The sequence below is a fragment of the Apostichopus japonicus genome, chromosome 11, assembly GCF_037975245.1.
Source record: "Apostichopus japonicus isolate 1M-3 chromosome 11, ASM3797524v1, whole genome shotgun sequence".
Classification (NCBI taxonomy): Eukaryota; Metazoa; Echinodermata; class Holothuroidea; order Aspidochirotida; family Stichopodidae; genus Apostichopus; species Apostichopus japonicus.
This window is the reverse complement of record NC_092571.1, coordinates 8,844,567-8,850,566: the sequence shown is the minus strand read 5'-3', so window position 1 is coordinate 8,850,566 and position 6,000 is coordinate 8,844,567. Positions and strand designations below refer to the sequence as shown.

Genomic DNA, 6,000 nt, shown 5'->3' with positions numbered 1-6,000 from the left:
TGGGTTTATTTCCAGTCATCTAATGGTATTTACGAACACTTTGGCTCTACTGTACAAGATGTGCTCGACATCATCCATTGTTAGCTAAGCCATACCAACATGCTGTAATATTTGCTTAGTTCAACAATATGCACAACTTTTTTGTGTCTGATGAGAAACGTATGCCTATGTGTGTAATAAAGATTTCATTTTAAACTTATGGGCCTACAGAGCATCCGGTGGGAAACTTCAGGTCCACTTACTAGAGACATTTCCATACACATGGCTTATGGTCATAGGCGTACAGAACATTTCAGTTTGGGGGGCCGAACTTTTTGTGCCTGAAAGTTCCGTGACACTATCTAAGCGGAGCGCCACCATCGGTTGGCGCGTAGCGTACAAGAAAATTTTTGGCAAACAATGCCTCTCAGATTGCCGGAAACGGCACTTCTGAGGCCTTGCAAGTTGCATATAAACATTCTTTATTTTATAATCTCACGTTTTAGAAATTTACACTTCCCCAAAAATTTGGTAAATTAGAAGAAGAAAAAATGGTAACATCACTTTGAAGGGGAAAAATGGGACAGTATATTTTTTAAGCTCCTATTTAGTTACCTTATTTATTATTTTAACACAGTACTCAGCTACTTCCAGGAAAACATACATTGTTCAACGACACGTAGGCTGGATAATGTCGCTGTGTCGGGTGAGACTGCAATTTGTCTCACAATAAAGTATAAAATATAACAAAGAATATGATAAACCTGCACTCCCCCCCACCATCCATGAAAAAGAAAATGTTTCTTATAAACACTCATGTTGGGGATCTCCAGGTCAAGGGCGGCGGAAGCACTTTTAATCTGGGGGGGGGCACCGACATCAAAGGGCACTTTGCAGAAATTCGATTGGACTGATGCAGCCTTATATTTAGTACTCTTATTGCATTATCATATTTGTGTATACACATCACTCCATCAATGCCCCCCCCCCCCCCAAAGGAAAATATGCATACTAGCACTGCAATATCCAATGCGCAAATTGGGAAACCAAGAACAATTTTTTCTTTTGAGACAAAATGAGGTGAAATCATGCTAGTTGCTAATGTAGGAATCTTCCGAATTAGAGTTTTTTTTCTTGTTAATATCTTAACAAATTTTTTCCATTCGAAATAGCTTTGAGTTTGCCCCACAGAAATTCATTAAAAGTCACGGGCTTAGCCAGGATTTGCAAAGTTGTATGCACGACTATCTGAGCGGAGTACCACCATCGGTTGGCGCAGAGCGTACTAGAAAATTTTTGGTTTTACAAACCCCTCAGATGGCTGGAAACGGCCCTTCCCGAGTGTTCATTATGGTTCCCTGGCCTCTTGCTAACTTGAGGCACCTCAATTTTTATGTAGAAAAAAGGCACATTTTAAACCTGAGGGGGGCACGTGCCCTCCCCCCCCCGGTTCCGCCACCCTTGGGCCAGGTAAACAATTGACTACTTAGAAAATAATTGATCATGCAAAAAGCGTGGTAGCCCAGATGAACTGCGCTTACGGTGGTGTTACACGGAAATATTCGGGCATCATGATGCTAAATAAAGAAAAACATAGAATTGTCGGGCAAAAATTTGAAAAAGATTCGGGCAAGCTACTGCATATTTATATATAGATATATATATATATATATATATAATATATATATTACTTGAGGACAAGAAATTCGGGCAAAAGTCCTGAAAAATTCGGGCAGCCTAAGAGGATAAAAAAAAAGTCCTGAAAATTCGGGCAGCCTAAGAGGAGAAAAAATATATATATATATATATTTTTTTTTTTTTTTCTCCTCTTAGGCTGCCCGAATTTTTCAGGACTTGTGCCCGAATTTCTTGTCCTCTGGAAATTTGGGGGGCAGTTTGCCCCCCGCCTCATACGCCTATGCTTATGGTGGATAACCAGTTTGCTAAAACTGTTCTTTCCTTTATTAGTTATCTGTTCCAGTAGTTCCAAAGTATGAGATGGCACCTTCCAAACATGTTTCCTTTTAATATTTTTTGTTGTTGTAGTTAGCTGCCAAGCTAACAACTCATTTGGAGTTTTTCATTGGAACACAAATGGATGGGCTATAATGAAGTCATGATTACTTTAAGATTACCCCTACCATTACCATTGCTGTGTATAGTGATGGACACTAAAAAGCGAGATTATCACAGAGAAATTCCTATGTAGACAATGTGAGAAAGTTCAACAAGAGCTTTGCCACTGAAAGCTCCTATAATGCCTCATTATGGTGCCTTCTTGACCTTCTTGGAAACTGTTTGGCTGTATGATATCTGTTGATGGAATTGAACCACCTGCTGAACTAATTCTGCATCACCAGAACAGATTATATAATTGCCTAACAAATTTCCAAAAAGAAAGAAAATCAATTTGTTCTGTTACTAAACACTTGCAATTTTAAAAATGAAGTCCAATTTTGGAGTTGAAAGTCCAAAATCAAATCGTCCCTCAATACAATTACCACACATAGGGAATGAACCTATGGAGAAACATCAGAATATGATAAATCAATCATGGATATAGAGTAAATCTCCACTTTTTGGAATATACATTTACAGCCCACAGAGTTTGAGAAGACTTCATTAGGGGAAGGATAATCTTGTGCAACCTGTAAAAATGTTTTTTTTTTTGCAGACAATGTTATTCATGGCCAACCACAAATTTGCAACGAATATTATAACATGTAGGCCTATTGAGGTTCATGAGTTTACAGTTGGAGACCATTATATTTCAACATCTCAAACAGACCATTGTTTGTCTTCAAATCTACCATATTTCTGAAATATCCTGGGGGAATAGGACCAATTAATGACCTCTTTTTGAACAAACAGGGCTGGAGAAGAACATGTATAGCCTAGACCTACAGGCCTGCCTGAAAGATCCACACGAATCTTCAACAAGTCCCTCATCATGAGTTTCCTTTTCAGATAATTAGGTCCAGGTGCCTAACGAGCTGTAAACGTTAACATTAAGTGTTAGGCCTTTGCCTAATTTGTTCTTAAGTTAGGGCCTAGCCTTCTCACATCTCAGTGTCTACCTTGAACTTGAAGTCAATATAACTTAGGCCGACATTGTTCTGTGCAAATCCGACCGCTTTTACTTTGTATTCCTCAGCACAGTCACCCGGCGCACATGCATTGCGTTCATATTAAAAAATAGGAACTGAAGGATTCACTTTGGTTCAACATAATAAAGTGTAAGGTATCGGCCTTGGCTATTACTATTATACTAATACTAACGTAATTTCTTGTACACCACCGAAGGTGGCACTGAACTCCTATTAGAGTCTATTTTAATCTGCCCGGATGTTCTCCTTCAGGAAAATTGCAAAAATGCAGTAGGAGAACATCTTTTTTATACATTAGCAATCATGATCTAGTTTCTTGTGGCTTGCATGTTGGAGAGCACGAACGATAGTACATATGGTGTCAAAATTGAGACGATTTTAGGCCTCCCGGGGCTGTGTACGAAAATTGAGTTGAGTGAAGAGGTTTGTTTACAAGAAACCGAAACTTCCGTCTCGGATAGCAAAAGCACTACATGGTCATGATACGGAAAATGGATGGTGCCATGAAAGGCCAACTTGTCAGCTATCCGGTGATGTGTAGCGTTTTGCTAGTAAGAAATTCTATCAAGTCTTAGGGTCCTATTTCTTTTGTGACTTGGTGTGTTACTCATGGGCTTTCAATGGGCGAATGTTACCTGAAACTGGGGCCGGCATAAGTTTACACAAGGACGCAGACATGTTGTTTATCCAGGAAATGCCTGTGATTGGCTGAAATCTATTTTCATTGGCGCTAACACTCTGTGACAATTTTGTGCTGGTTGTGGTAGCTACCGTTTTACATGTAGGTGTATTGTATCGGGCGCTGTGTGTGACAAAATTATACACCGAATATATTGGTTATAACTTCTCATATATAATAGCTATTCCGTAATATGTATATGTTACCAATACCAATATTAAGTAAGTAAAACTTTATTTCTCCAAAAAGGAAATTTGTGTACTCTCACTACAAAACAATAAAACGGATATCAAATGTAAATAATTATTATGTAAAAATGTGGGTGTACATAATACGATAGAAAGGATAATAAAAATTAACTTAACAGAGTATCTTTAAATAGCTTCATTGCACGAGGAATAAAATAATCCCGGTGTCTGTTGGTTTTTAGTCCCGGAAGACTCAGTCTACCAATGCCTCTTGTCATTTGACTGTCATGCAGTTGATCATCGAGAGGGTGGCTAGATTCATCCCATATAAAGTCCAATTTAGATTGAAGAAGACAATATTAGACCGAAACCACTCAATTATGTAAAGGTTATGCATTACCTATTTATATTTTCCAAAACATATGTACAATAATAACTTATATATATATTTTCCTGTAATCATCATAGGCCTGTAAGTGGTATCGCATACGGCTCTGCGTATAATTTTGTCAAGTTCGGCGAGTGCATATTATACACATAATGGTTATGAGTGCAATAGTGCAAATATTTCATGAGTTGAAAGACGAGCAATTGACCAATCAAATGGCCAGAATATAATTAGGTGTTGTATAATATAGGTTATAACCATGCGAACAGCATACGAATGGGCGGTGTCAACGTTTGGCACTAGAACACATGGGCGGGGATTATGCAAATGTATAAGCACGTATTGGCTGAAGCAATGTCATTGGTTCTGTGCCAGCGCGCGGTACGGTACAGTAGTTAACAAGTATTATATTGGCATATAGCCAACTATGTAGCAACTTCACCATTCTTCTAAAACCAAAATTGAATTTCTGAAGGTATTTTACGACTTTGTTCATGGTTTTACAGGTGTTCCACATGGCAATGTCATCGGCAAATTGGCTAACTTTTGAACTGGAGATGCTATTGTTTGGAAGTCGTTCATATATAAAGAGTATAAAAGATAGCTTTGTACAGAATTAAACCTTGGGGGGTTCCGGCTTCCAGAATAAAAGGATTGGAATGCTTAGTATTATAGACAATTTGCATATACCGATCGTTTAAATACCAACAGAGGAGCCTGATAATGTTAGTTGGGAAGTTGCACTTGAAAGAGTTTATACCGGAGACCATTATGGCATGTTTTGTCAAAGGCTTTTTCGGCGTCAAGGAGGACTGCCGCTGAGTGGAATTTGTGTTTAGAGCCGATTTTCGTTCCTTCAGTTAGTCGAGCTTTTGGATTTATTGTTGAATTGCTGGTTCTGAATCTCCAGCCTGAGATGGATTGAAATGATTTTGGCTCTCGATGTGGCTTCTTAATATATTATCTAGAACCTTTTCAAAGACTTCCGAGAGCTGAGAGGAGACTATTCGGCCTGTAATTTTCAGGGTTTGTGAGAATTTTGTTAGGTTTGGGGATAAGCATGGTGGTTGTGGGAAATAGCCAGTTCTGAGAATTTCGTTAAGAGCTGTACACTAAGTTTAATAAGATTGTCGGGACAGTTTTTTTAGCATATACATTAAACCATTTTTGCCAGAGGAAGATGTAGTTTTTGACAAGTTAAATGCTAGTTTCCACTCGTTACAGTTGATGGGCTTAGTGAGAGGAAATTGGTCATTTAGGGTACCGTTAAGATGAAAAGCGTTCGTATGGACAAATTTATCAATTTCTTGTTTGAAAAGGGTATTGAAAATTGCATCGCAGGGGATTGTAAAAATATTTTTGAAGGTGGATGCGAAAAGGTGAGTTCTGTCATCTAGACCTTTAATTATCTATTAGTAATTAGTTCTCGTACCTTAGTTGGCGTTTTAATAGGGTTGAGGATCGCTTTAACTTTTCCAAAATTCTAATTCTTTGTTTTCTCCTAGACTTAATTATATTAAGAATTTTATTAGGGGACCAAGTGTGTTCTTAACGACTTTTTTAAGTGGACAGTTTTATTATAGCTATGCATACTACGAACAAAATCAGGGAGGCTTTTTAACATCCGGGACACTTTGGAGGTGAAACAGTTTGTAACGC

At 38.2% G+C, this 6,000-nt stretch overlaps 1 protein-coding gene across 6 annotated transcripts in view; it reads left to right on the top strand.

Moving 5' to 3' along the window:
- The first annotated feature begins 4,731 nt into the window (after positions 1-4,731).
- Positions 4,732-6,000, top strand: part of LOC139976271 (uncharacterized) — a 50,171-nt gene continuing 48,902 nt past the window's right edge. For 3 of the 6 annotated variants that reach the window (XR_011796060.1, XR_011796059.1, XR_011796058.1), the window contains exon 1: positions 4,732-5,720. The gene's annotated coding sequence lies outside the window, so the exon portion shown is untranslated. The remainder of the gene's footprint in view (positions 5,721-6,000) is intronic. The other 3 variants (XR_011796062.1, XM_071984915.1, XR_011796061.1) reach the window with 3 other exon arrangements.